This window comes from Oryctolagus cuniculus, chromosome 19 (genome assembly GCF_051225735.1).
Source record: "Oryctolagus cuniculus isolate XC-2025 breed Fujian yellow rabbit chromosome 19, ASM5122573v1, whole genome shotgun sequence".
Classification (NCBI taxonomy): Eukaryota; Metazoa; Chordata; class Mammalia; order Lagomorpha; family Leporidae; genus Oryctolagus; species Oryctolagus cuniculus.
In genome coordinates, this window is record NC_142885.1 from 34,435,603 (window position 1) to 34,446,619 (window position 11,017).

The following is an 11,017-nucleotide window of genomic DNA, read 5'->3' on the forward strand; positions in this document are numbered from 1 at the left end:
GTGGAATGATGTATTCAAGGTCTTAAAAAGAAAAGGCTTCCAACCAAGAATAATATAGCCAGTGATGCTATCCTTTAAAAGTGAAGGAGAAATAAAGCAAAAATTGAGAGAATTCACCACAAGCAGACCAGCCTTATAAGAAATTCTGGGGCTGGTGCTGCGGCTCACTAGGCTAATCCTTTGCCTGCGGCGCCAGCACCCCGGGTTCTAGTCCTGGTTGGGGCGCCGGATTCTGTCCCTGTTGCTGCTCTTCCAGTCCAGGAGTGCAGTGGAGGATGGCCCAGGTCCTTGGGCCCTGCACCTGCATGGGAGACCAGGAGGAAGCACCTGGCTCCTGGCTTCGGATTTGCGCAGCATGCCGGCCTCAACGCGCCGGCCGTGGCGGCCACTTTGGGGGTGAACCAATGGAAAAAGGGAGACCTTTCTCTCTCTCTCTTTCTCTCTCTCTCTCACTGTCCAATTCTGAAAGAAGCCTTGCATTAGTAGTAAACATCATGAAAACACATCACACTGCCAAATTCTGTAACAGATCAGGTGGACCAGTCAACAAAATGAAAGGTCTTAGTTTTTATCTATCAGTACTAACCTTGAATGTAAATGGATTAAATTCACCAAGCAAAAGACTTGGGCAGGCTGAATGGATAGAAAACCTCAACCCCCACTATAGGCTGCCTACAAGAAACTCACTTCACAAAGATACAAACAGACAAACTGAAGGGTTGGGAAAAGATAGCCCAGGCATATGGAAACCAAAAGTGAACAGGTGTAGCTATCTTCATATCAGATAAAACAGACTTTAAATAAAAAACTGTAAAAAGAGAAAAAAGGACATTATATTTTGATAAAAGATTAAAATCAGCAAGAAGACATTACAATCATAGATATATAAGCACCCAACACAAGACCACCATGATATATACAGAAAATACTATTAAGCCAAAAGGGATGGACTCCAATGCAATAATAGTAGTGTCTTCAACACCCCACTCTCATCAATGGACAGATCATCTAGACAAAAAAACCATAAAGATTCATCAGATTTGAGACATAGTATTGAGCAAATGACCCTAACAGACATTTATAAGTCAATTCACCCAATAGCTAGAATACACATTCTTCTCATCAGCACATAGAACATTTTCAAGGATAGACCACATATTAGGCCACAGATCAAGTATCAGCAAACTTAAAATAATTAAAATCATATCATGTATCTTCTTAGACCATAAAGGAATAAAGCTAGAAATCAACAACATGGAGAACAATAGAACATTCATAAATACTTGGGAATTAAAAAACATGCTACTGAATGATCAGTGGGTCATTGAATAAATTAAAAGGAAATCAAAAACTTTAGTGAAATAAATAAAAAATGAAAACATATCAAAACTTGTGGAATACAGCTAAGAAGGAGGGAAATTTATAGCATTGAGTACTTACACTAGAAAAAGATATCTCAAACTAAAGATCTAATTTTGAAGACTTAGAAAAACAAGGACAAGAACAAACCAAACCCAGAATCAGCAGGAGGTGAGAAACAATAAGGATCAGAGCAGAAATATATTAAATTGAAACTAAAAAAGCTATACAAAAGATCAATGAAACAAAAAGTTGGTTTTTTGAGAAGACAAAATAAATAAATCTCTAGCCAGACTAATAGGGAAAATAAATAAATAAAAGTTGAGATAAAAAAGGAGGACATTATAACTGACACCATTGAAATACAAAGGACTGTAAGAAACTACCAGGAAGAACTATGTGCTGGTAAACTGGAAAACTCAAAGAAATGGATAAATTCCTGGATTCATAACCTACCAAGATTAAATCAAGAAGATATAGACAATGTAAACAGGCCCCTAACAAGCAATGAGATTGAAGCAGTAATCAAAAATCTTCCATCAAGGAAAAGTCCAGGAGCTGATGGCTTAACTCTTAATTCTATAAAACATTCAAAAACAAAGTAGCTCCAATACTGTTCAAACTATTCTAAAATATTGAACAGGAGGAATTCTGCCATACTCTTAGGAGGCCAGTGTTACTTTGATACCAAAACCAATGACACGACACAAAAAGAAAACTACAGACCTGTATTCTTAATGAACATAGATGCAAAGATTCTCAACAAAATACTAGCAAATCAAATCCAAAAACACATCAAATATTTCATACATCATGAACAAGTGAGATTTATTCCAGAAATGCAGGGGTGGTTCAACATTTGCAAGTCGGTAAGTATCGTAAGTCACAACAACCATGGCTGGGTCAGCCTGAAGCCAGGAACCAGGATCATCTTCTCAGTATCCCGTGTGGATTAGAGACCCATGCACTTGGGCCATTCTTCACTGCTTTCCCAGTCATTAGCAGGGAGCTGGATTAGAAGTGAAGCAGCTGGGACTTGAGCTGGCGCCTGTATGGGATGCTGGTACTGCAGGCTCCAGAACACCCATCCCTCAAGCAGAGTCCATTCTTTGCCAACCTGGCATTTACACATACCAATTTTAACCCTATTTAACATCCAAATAAAGGTTATAACATTATGCTTCTGCTGAATATAAGTATCCCTTAAATACCGAAAGCATGCTAACCATCACTCTCAAGAGGAGAAACTGTTTCATAAAGTACTTTATCCATTTCTGGGTGATGTTAACTTATCCTGCTAGCTAATTCAGATTCCTTCTTTGCTAGCCTGAAGTTTAGATACTGATATAGAGTTAGACATTATTAGCACAAGTACATCTTATATTAGCATGATAATGGAAAGTAGGAAAAAAGAATTGGTTGATATATTCCAAATATTCATATCGAAGAAAAGAAGATTATCTGTAGAACTGGTATTTTCCTCACTTGTCATGTGGTTGTGGATTGTATTTATTATTTCTTTCTTTCTTTAGCCATTTCTTGTTTCTTTTGCAAGACTTCAGTAATCACCTCAGATGGTCTTGTTTCTTTCTTGAGCGGGTAACCCAAACCTTTTTTTTTTTTTTTTTAAGTGATTTATTTACTTATTTTATTTGAAAGGCAGAGAGAGGAAGAGATCTTCCGTTTGCTGGTTCACTCCCTAAATGGCCAAAACAACCAGGACTGGGCCAGGCTGAAGCCAGGAGTCAAGATCTCCATCTATATCTCCTTTATGGGTGACAGGGGCCCAATTTTTGGCCATCTTCTGTTGCTTTCCCAGGCACATTAGCAGGAAGTTGGATCGGAAGTTGAGCAGCTAGGACTGCAGCTGGCACTCTGATATGGGATGCCAGCATACAAGCAGCAGCTTAACCTGCTATGCCCTAGTGCTGGCCTTTAAAACTTTCTCTTAAAGCATATGTATCAGTAATGGTCATTTCCATATCATTTTGCTGTAACATTTCATAACTTTTCATAGTTCTCAAGTATAGTGGAGAATCTCCTGGGTTCTAGGAAGTTTTATCCTTTTCCCATTGCATATTTTAAATTCAGATTTCTCTCTTTTTAAAAAAATTTTTTTATTTAATTATTTGAAAGGTAGAGTTACAGAAAGGCAGAGTTAGAGACAGAGAGAGAGAGAGATCTTCCATCCTCTGGTTCATTCCTCAAATGGCTGCAATGGCTGGAGCTGGGCTGATCCAAAGCCAAGAGTCCAGAGCTGCTTCTGTGGGTGCAGGGGCCCAAGGACTTGGGCCATCTTCTACTGCTTTCCCAGGCCAAAGCAGAGAGCTTTGGGAAGAGGAGCAGCTGGGTCTTGAACTGGCGCCCATATGGGATGCTGGCACTACAGGCAGCAGCTTTACCCACTACACCACAGAGCTGACCCCCAGATTTCTTTTGTTATCAGAATTAATCATCCCAGCCAATGCAATAATTATCTTTCTTACCTCTTTGTTAAGTGACCAGAGGAGCCAGAAGTTCCGAGTGTCAGCTTTCCGTTCAATTGAAATAACACCATGTCTTTCCAGAGGAAGCACTTTTCTTTTGGAAGTTAAGACCTGTCATTGCTGAGAAGTTTATTTTGAGGAAGAATTTTGATAATGCATTTCATCTCTTTAATGAATATATGGCTATGTAGATTTTCTTCTTATGTCAATTTTGATAAATTGTACTTTTTTCTAAAATGTGTCTATTTCTTTAATTTGTCAAATTTCTTGGCTTAAAGTTAAAGAGTTCTCTTTCAATTCCTTGTAATATTTATAGAATTGATTTTTCTACAATTTCTAATTGTGATAGCTCTAAGATCCCTCCTGTGTTCATACCTTATATGAGCACTTTTCCCTTGACTGTGGGCAGGGCTAGTGACTTGCTTCTAACCGAATACAACCAAGGTGATGGTATGTACGTGTTCACATGATTATATTAGGTTGTGGTCCTGGACTTGTGGGAGTATCTGTTCCTCCTTCTCGCCCTCCCTTCCCCACCCCCAACATTGTGAATATTATCCTGTGTAGACACTGGGTTCCTTTATAATCTGGTGAATGTGTTTTTGTTTTTGTATTATTTTAGCCAGCAGTCAACCCATTTATGCTGGATTATAAATTCCGTTTCACCTTTTGCAAGAAATCATTCAAATTTTAAATCAGCTATCAAAGCCAAGCCTTTGGTAAGCTGTTTTGGATTTGTCCTGTGCACGTGATCAAGAGATTAAACTGAAATTTGTGTAGGTTCATACATAGAACCTGAGGTTACCCCTCACCTGCTTTTTCCTCCCAAGAGTTTCCTCTAACCAGAAAGCAGAGTTTCTATCAATATTTTTGCACCTGAGCTATGCTGTTCAGAGACAAATGCTACCTCATTCTCAAGGCCAAACCTTGTGAAAAAGAAAATAAACAGAAAACCTACCCTGTGAGGTCACTCCTTCAACCTTTGACTTTTTCCACACCCTGTCTGTTTTTGTTTACTTTTCAGATACTGAGGTAATTTTTAAATTTTGTCCAGACTTTATAGTTGTAGTCAGAAGAAGTAATAACTTTATAGGATGAACTCTATCTGCTTTAAAATGAGGTACTTTATTAGAAGCAGTGCTATTTGGAATGTCTTCATGGTGATTAAGACTGAAAAGAAGGCTGGTTTTGACAGAAATGTGGGTAGGGTAGACAAACCTCTGGCAATAAAACACTGCCCCTTTCATGATCAAATGGTTTATGGAATCATCCTGCTACCAGATGGCTGACTGGTCCACCTGGGGAACAGTGCCATATCAGGGAATCAGTGTTGGTCTCTGCTGTGGGCAGGTGGGACATTTGTGATGACTGTCACCAGATCAGCATTGGCAGGAAGAAGCCTATGTCATTGAGTACATGCATGGCCTTTGTCTGCACTACTCTCTATCCCTTGGCCTTTTGAGCAAAAGATGGATTGGTTGGCAAAGGAGGTAATGGCTGATAAAAGAATGAGATATTTTGTCCACTTAATTATTGAGAGCCTCCTCTGCTGAGATTGTCCTTTGGTGATCATTTACACAGGGTACAAATATTCTCATACTTTGTCCTATTTGGGAAAAGATAATTGACATACTTTTTTCCATGTTTCCTTGTCACAAGTTTCCAACCGTGTTCTAAGTGTTTTATTTTTAATGTTTATTTATTTTCATCTACTTGAGGGAGGGAGGGAGGGAGGGAGGGAGAGAGAGAGAGAAAGAGAGAGGGAGAGGGAGGGAGGGAAGAAAGAGAGAGATATCTTCTATCCTGTTTACTGCCTAAATGCCTACAACAGTCAGGACTGGGCCAGGCCAAAGCCAGGAACCTGAAACTTCACCTGGGTCTCCCACATGGGTGGCAGGGGCTCAAGCACTGGTGCCATCATCTGTTACCTCCCAGGATGCTTTGGCAGAGAGCTGGATCAGAAGCAGAGTAGCCGAGACTCAAACTGGCACTCTGATGTGGGATGCTGCCATCTCAAGCAGTGGCTTGATCCATTGCATGCAATGCCTGCCTGCCTTCCCCTAATTTTTTGACTTTCACAACAAGGAAGTTGCCTAATGATAAACTTCTCTGAATGCATCCTCATTATTAAGCAGCACATGACTACTGATTTTTTCCTCTTACTGCTCTGACCTCCTGTTAGTGCTCACCATTGCCCAGTTGCAAGACAGACGGCAAGGAAGCCTGGATGATACAACTATAGAGGTCGACTTCCTGGGAGTCACAGAGATTGTGTGTGTAGGAGTGGAGGGCAAGTGGTATTATAACTAGCACACCAGCCAGAAAAAAGATCTCTCGATCTTTCCTGGACAAAATAAGCTTTACATACGTAAACTCACAAATTTGAATGAATGAAGAATCATGTTCTTAATTGAATGCTATAAATATCTTGATTCTTGCTGCATGAATCTGTCAGTTCTACTCAGTTCATATCACCTAATGGAATTTGGGGACAGGTTGTAGTGATGAGAAACATTGGCAAAATGATTCTCAAGTTTGGGGGCTGGCATGTGGCTTGGTGCGTACAGCCACCACCTGCAATGATGGCATCCATCATGGGCACTGTTTCATGTCCAAGCTGTTCCACTTCCAATCCAGCTCCCTGCTAATGGCCTGGGAACAGCAGCAAAAACTGGTCCAAGTGTTTGGGCCCCTGCCACACCCAAGGAAGACCCAGACGAAGCTCCTGGCTCCTTGGCCTGCTCAGTGCTGGCTGTTACAGTCATCTGGATAGTGAACCAGCTGATAGAAGGGCCCTCTTTCTCTATGTCTCTCCCTCTCTGTAACTCTTTCAAAATAAATAAATAAACCTTTATAAATAAATAAATAAAGTGATTCAAAATTTCAGCCAGGCAAGAATAAGAATTTTAAAAAAATCTAATCTTATTGCACAGTATTTAAAATAACAATTGTTTTTTAAATTTAAATATTTTAAATATGCAGTTGGATTTAGGTTTTTAAAAAAGTTTTATTTTATTTATTTGAAAGAGTTACAGAGAGAGGTAGAGACATAGAGAGCGAGAGAGGTCTTCCATCTGCTGGCTCACTCCCCAGATGGCCGTAACGGCCAGAACTGCGCCAATCAAGAGCCAGGAGCTTCTTCCAGGTCTCTCACGCGGGTGCAGGGGCCCAAGGACTTCCTTCACCGCTTTCCCAGGCCACAGCAGAGAGCCAGATTGGAAGAGGAGCAGCCGGGACCAGAACCAGCACCCACACAGGATGCCAGCACCTCAGGCCAGGGCTTTAACCTGTTACGCCACAGCACTGGCCCCAGTTGGATTTAGTTTTGTCTATAAATTATTTAGAATACATCCATAAGTTTTCTATATTATATTTTTATTATTCATTTCTAGCTTTATAATATACTCAGAAAATGTCACTTAAATGATAGTAATTCTTTAAAATGTTAAAGCATCTTTATTTTTTCAGACTGATTTATTTGAAAGGCAGAGTTACATAGAGGGAGAGGGAGAAGGAGAGAGAGAGAGAGAAAGAGAGAGATCTTCCATCCACTGGTTTACTCTCCAAATGATCACAGAGGCCAGGGCTGGACCAGGCCAAAGCCAGGAGTCATGAGTTTCATCTGGGCCTCCCACATGGATGACAGGGGCTTGGTTCTTGGACTATCTTCTGCTGCATTTCCAGGAGTATTATCAGGGAGCTGAATTGGAAGTTGAGCAACCTACACCCTAACCAGCACCCATGTGGGATACCAGTGTCACAAGTGGCAGCTTAATCTGCTGTGCTGGGGCCTGCACTGGGGCGTAGCGAGTAAATCTGCTGCCTGCAGTGCTGGCATCCCATATGGGTGCCAGTTCAAGTCCTGGCTGCTCCACTTCCAGTCCAGCTCTCTGCTATGACCTGGGATAGCAGTAGTGATGGCCCAAGTCCTTGGGCCCCTGTACCTGTGTGGGAGACTTGGAAGAAGCTCTTGGCTCCTGGCTTTGGATTTTGTTACAGCCATTTGGGGAATGAACCAGCAGATGGAAGACTTTCTCTGTCTCTCTCTCTCTCTCTCTCTCTCTCTCTCTCTCTGCTTCTGCCTCTCTCTAACTCTGCCTTTCAAATAAAAAAATAAATAAATCTTACAAAAAAATTCTATGCTACAGCGCCAATCCCTGAAGCTTCTTTAATGGTCTAAGTGTGAATTTTTGTGAATCATATATATACATATATATATATATGATTACATATATATATATGATCATATAGATATCTGAATGTTATTAAGAATGTGTATTCATTAATTATTGGGTGCTGGGCTTTATTTGCAGCCTAAAAACAAGCTTCAAGCTTCAAAATTATGTAGTTCTTACTAGTATGCTGATGTTTTGTTTCCTTTGTATATGAACAATTGAGAGAACTGTGTTGAAATTTTTCATTTTATGGATGAATTTGTCCATTTCTCCCTGGACTTGTCAAATTTTGCTTTATTTTAAGGCTATTTTGAGAGCTTAATAGTTTAGAATCATTACCATTTCTTAGCAAATTGCATTTTATTGTAATTTAAGGACTCTCTTTATTACTACAAATGCTTTTTGTCTTAAAGTAGGGTTGCCAGATAAAATACATTATGCTTAGTTAATTTGAGTTTCACATAAATAGTATTTTTAATATAGATATGCCCCAAATTTTGCAAAAATTTTTGTTTATCTAACATTCAAATTTAACTGGGAGTCCTGTTGTATTTGTTTGATACTAATATAGCTACCTCAACTTTCTTTTGACTACAATTTCCATAGTATATATTTTCTATTTTATAAGTTTCAACCTTTCTAAGTCTTTATTTTAATCGTTTCTTCTGTAGATAGTGTATGATAGCAATTTTAGTTAATCTTATCTTACCTGTTTTTTTTTTCTAATAAGTATAAGGATTTTACATGGGACTTTAGTATTATCTTTTTAAAATTTTTATTTATTGTTTTATTTGAAATAGAAAGACAGAAAGAAAGAAATCTTCCATCTAATGATTAGCTCTCCAAATGCCTACAACAGCTGGGGCCAGATCAGGCCAAGGTGGAAGCCAGGAACTCAATCCAGGCCTCCCATGTGGGTGACAAGGATCCAACTATTTGAGGCATAACCACTGCTTCCCAGGATGTACAGGAAGCTAGACTTGGGAATGAAACTGGGACTCAAGCCCAGGTACTCCGGTATGGCATGTGGACACTCCAAGCAGTACCTTAATCACTATGCCAAACACCTATTCCATATATACAACATATCTATTTTATGACAACTTCTAAAATATCACAAATTGATCTGAGGTGTTTCAGCAGCTGAGCAACTCCTGGATGCTCTTTATCAGTTAATTTTTTTTGCTCTCTCAGAGACATAGACCCATCCCCAAATTTTCTGATATCTTTTCAAAAAAGACTTATTTACTTATTTGAAAGGCAGAATGATGGGGTGGGAAGAAGGTATTTTCCATCTGCTTGTTCATTCCCCAAATGCCCGCAGCAGCTGGGGCTAGACCAGGACGAAGTCAGGAGGCAGGAACTCAATCTGAGTGCTTGGGCCATCATTTTACTGTCTTCCAGACACATTAGTTAGGAGCTGGATTGGAAGCAGAGGCCAAACTCAATCCCAGGAACTCTGATATGGAATGCAGGTGTCCTAAGACACAGATTAACCCACTGAGCCACAGTGCCCACCCCTGATTTCTTTTTTTGATGTCAAAGAAGCTGAATTTGATAGTAATTCAATGTTATTTCTGTTCAGATATCCAGTTTGGGAGCTTGAAATCTTAAATAAGCATCCATACTTTTCACCAAATATATTTTGGACTTCCACAAGTGACATATTCCCCTAATTATTGACTTGAGAGGCAAAGGGGAATGGAAGTCATCTCATAATGAAAGTCCATTGGTCATGGTTTGTGACTGAATAAAGACTACACAGACTGTTGTCAGTTCCTTTTTATTTCTCTACCATTTGTAAACCAGGGAAATGCTTTTTCTTTCCAGAGACATGTTAACATTACCCTAGAAGCTAGCTTCCTGCCCTTCTAAAGAATTCTGTCTTCTCTCCTTTCCAAAGAACCTCATCCTGAATTCTGCCATCATAGGTTTGGTTTTGCCTGTACATATAAAGATATATTTATTTATTTATTTGAAAGAGTTAGAGGGAGATCCAGAGAGAGAGAGAGAATATTCCATCCGCTAGTTTATTCCTCATATGCCCATAACAGCCAGGCCAAAGCAAGGAGCCAGGAGCTTCATCTGGGTTTCCCACATGGGTTCAGGGGCCCAATTACTTGGGCCAGCTTCTGCTGCTTTCCCAGGCACATAAGCAAGGAGCTAGATAGGAAGTGGAAGAGCAAGGATATGAACTGGCACCCATATGGGGTAGCAGTGCTGGCCTCATCATGTAATCTTTTGTTGAGATTTCAGCATTTGAAAAAACAACTGGATCTCCTTTTTCTTTTCAATTATTTTATTTTATTTTATTTGAAATTCAGAAAAAAAGACAGTTTCCCTTCACTAGTTCACTTCCCAAATGCCCACAACAGCCAGGGCTAGGCCAGGCCAAAGCCAGGAGACAGAAACTCAGTTTGGATCTCCCATATCCCAGGGACCCAAGTATTTCATCCATCACCTGCCACCTCACAGGGTGTACTTTATGGCAGGAAGCTGGGTCAGAGGTTGGGACTGTAACCCATGCACTCCAATATGGGATTCTGCATCCCAAGTGGCGTCTCAACCACTGTGCTAAGTGCCCCCCCAATTTTTGTGTTCTTAATGTTAAACCAGTATCAGATACATGATGCAAATTTTTTTACATTCTGTAGGTTGCCTTTTCACTCTGTTGATGTTGTGTTTTGATGCACAAAAGTTTTAATTTTTATGAAGTCCAAGTTCTTTTTTTCTTTTGTTGATTGTGTTTTTATTGTTAAATCTCTTAGAATGACGCATCTGAAGGAATGAAGAATTACTCGTGTATTTTTAATAGTTTTATGGTTTTTAAGTTATATTTAGCTCTTTGATCCATTTTGAGTTCATTTTTGTATATGAAATGTGAGGCAGGGATCCAGCTTCATTCTTTCATTTATCATCATCCGGTTGTCTTGGCACCATTTATTGAAGAGACTATTCTGAACCACCTACAGTGGATTTGACATCCTTGTCAAGTAT

General features: G+C 39.7%; 1 protein-coding gene across 3 annotated transcripts in view; it reads left to right on the forward strand.

The window, feature by feature from the left end:
• Positions 1 to 11,017, forward strand: part of TPST1 (tyrosylprotein sulfotransferase 1) — a 153,118-nt gene that overhangs the window by 109,880 nt on the left and 32,221 nt on the right. The window lies entirely within an intron of this gene.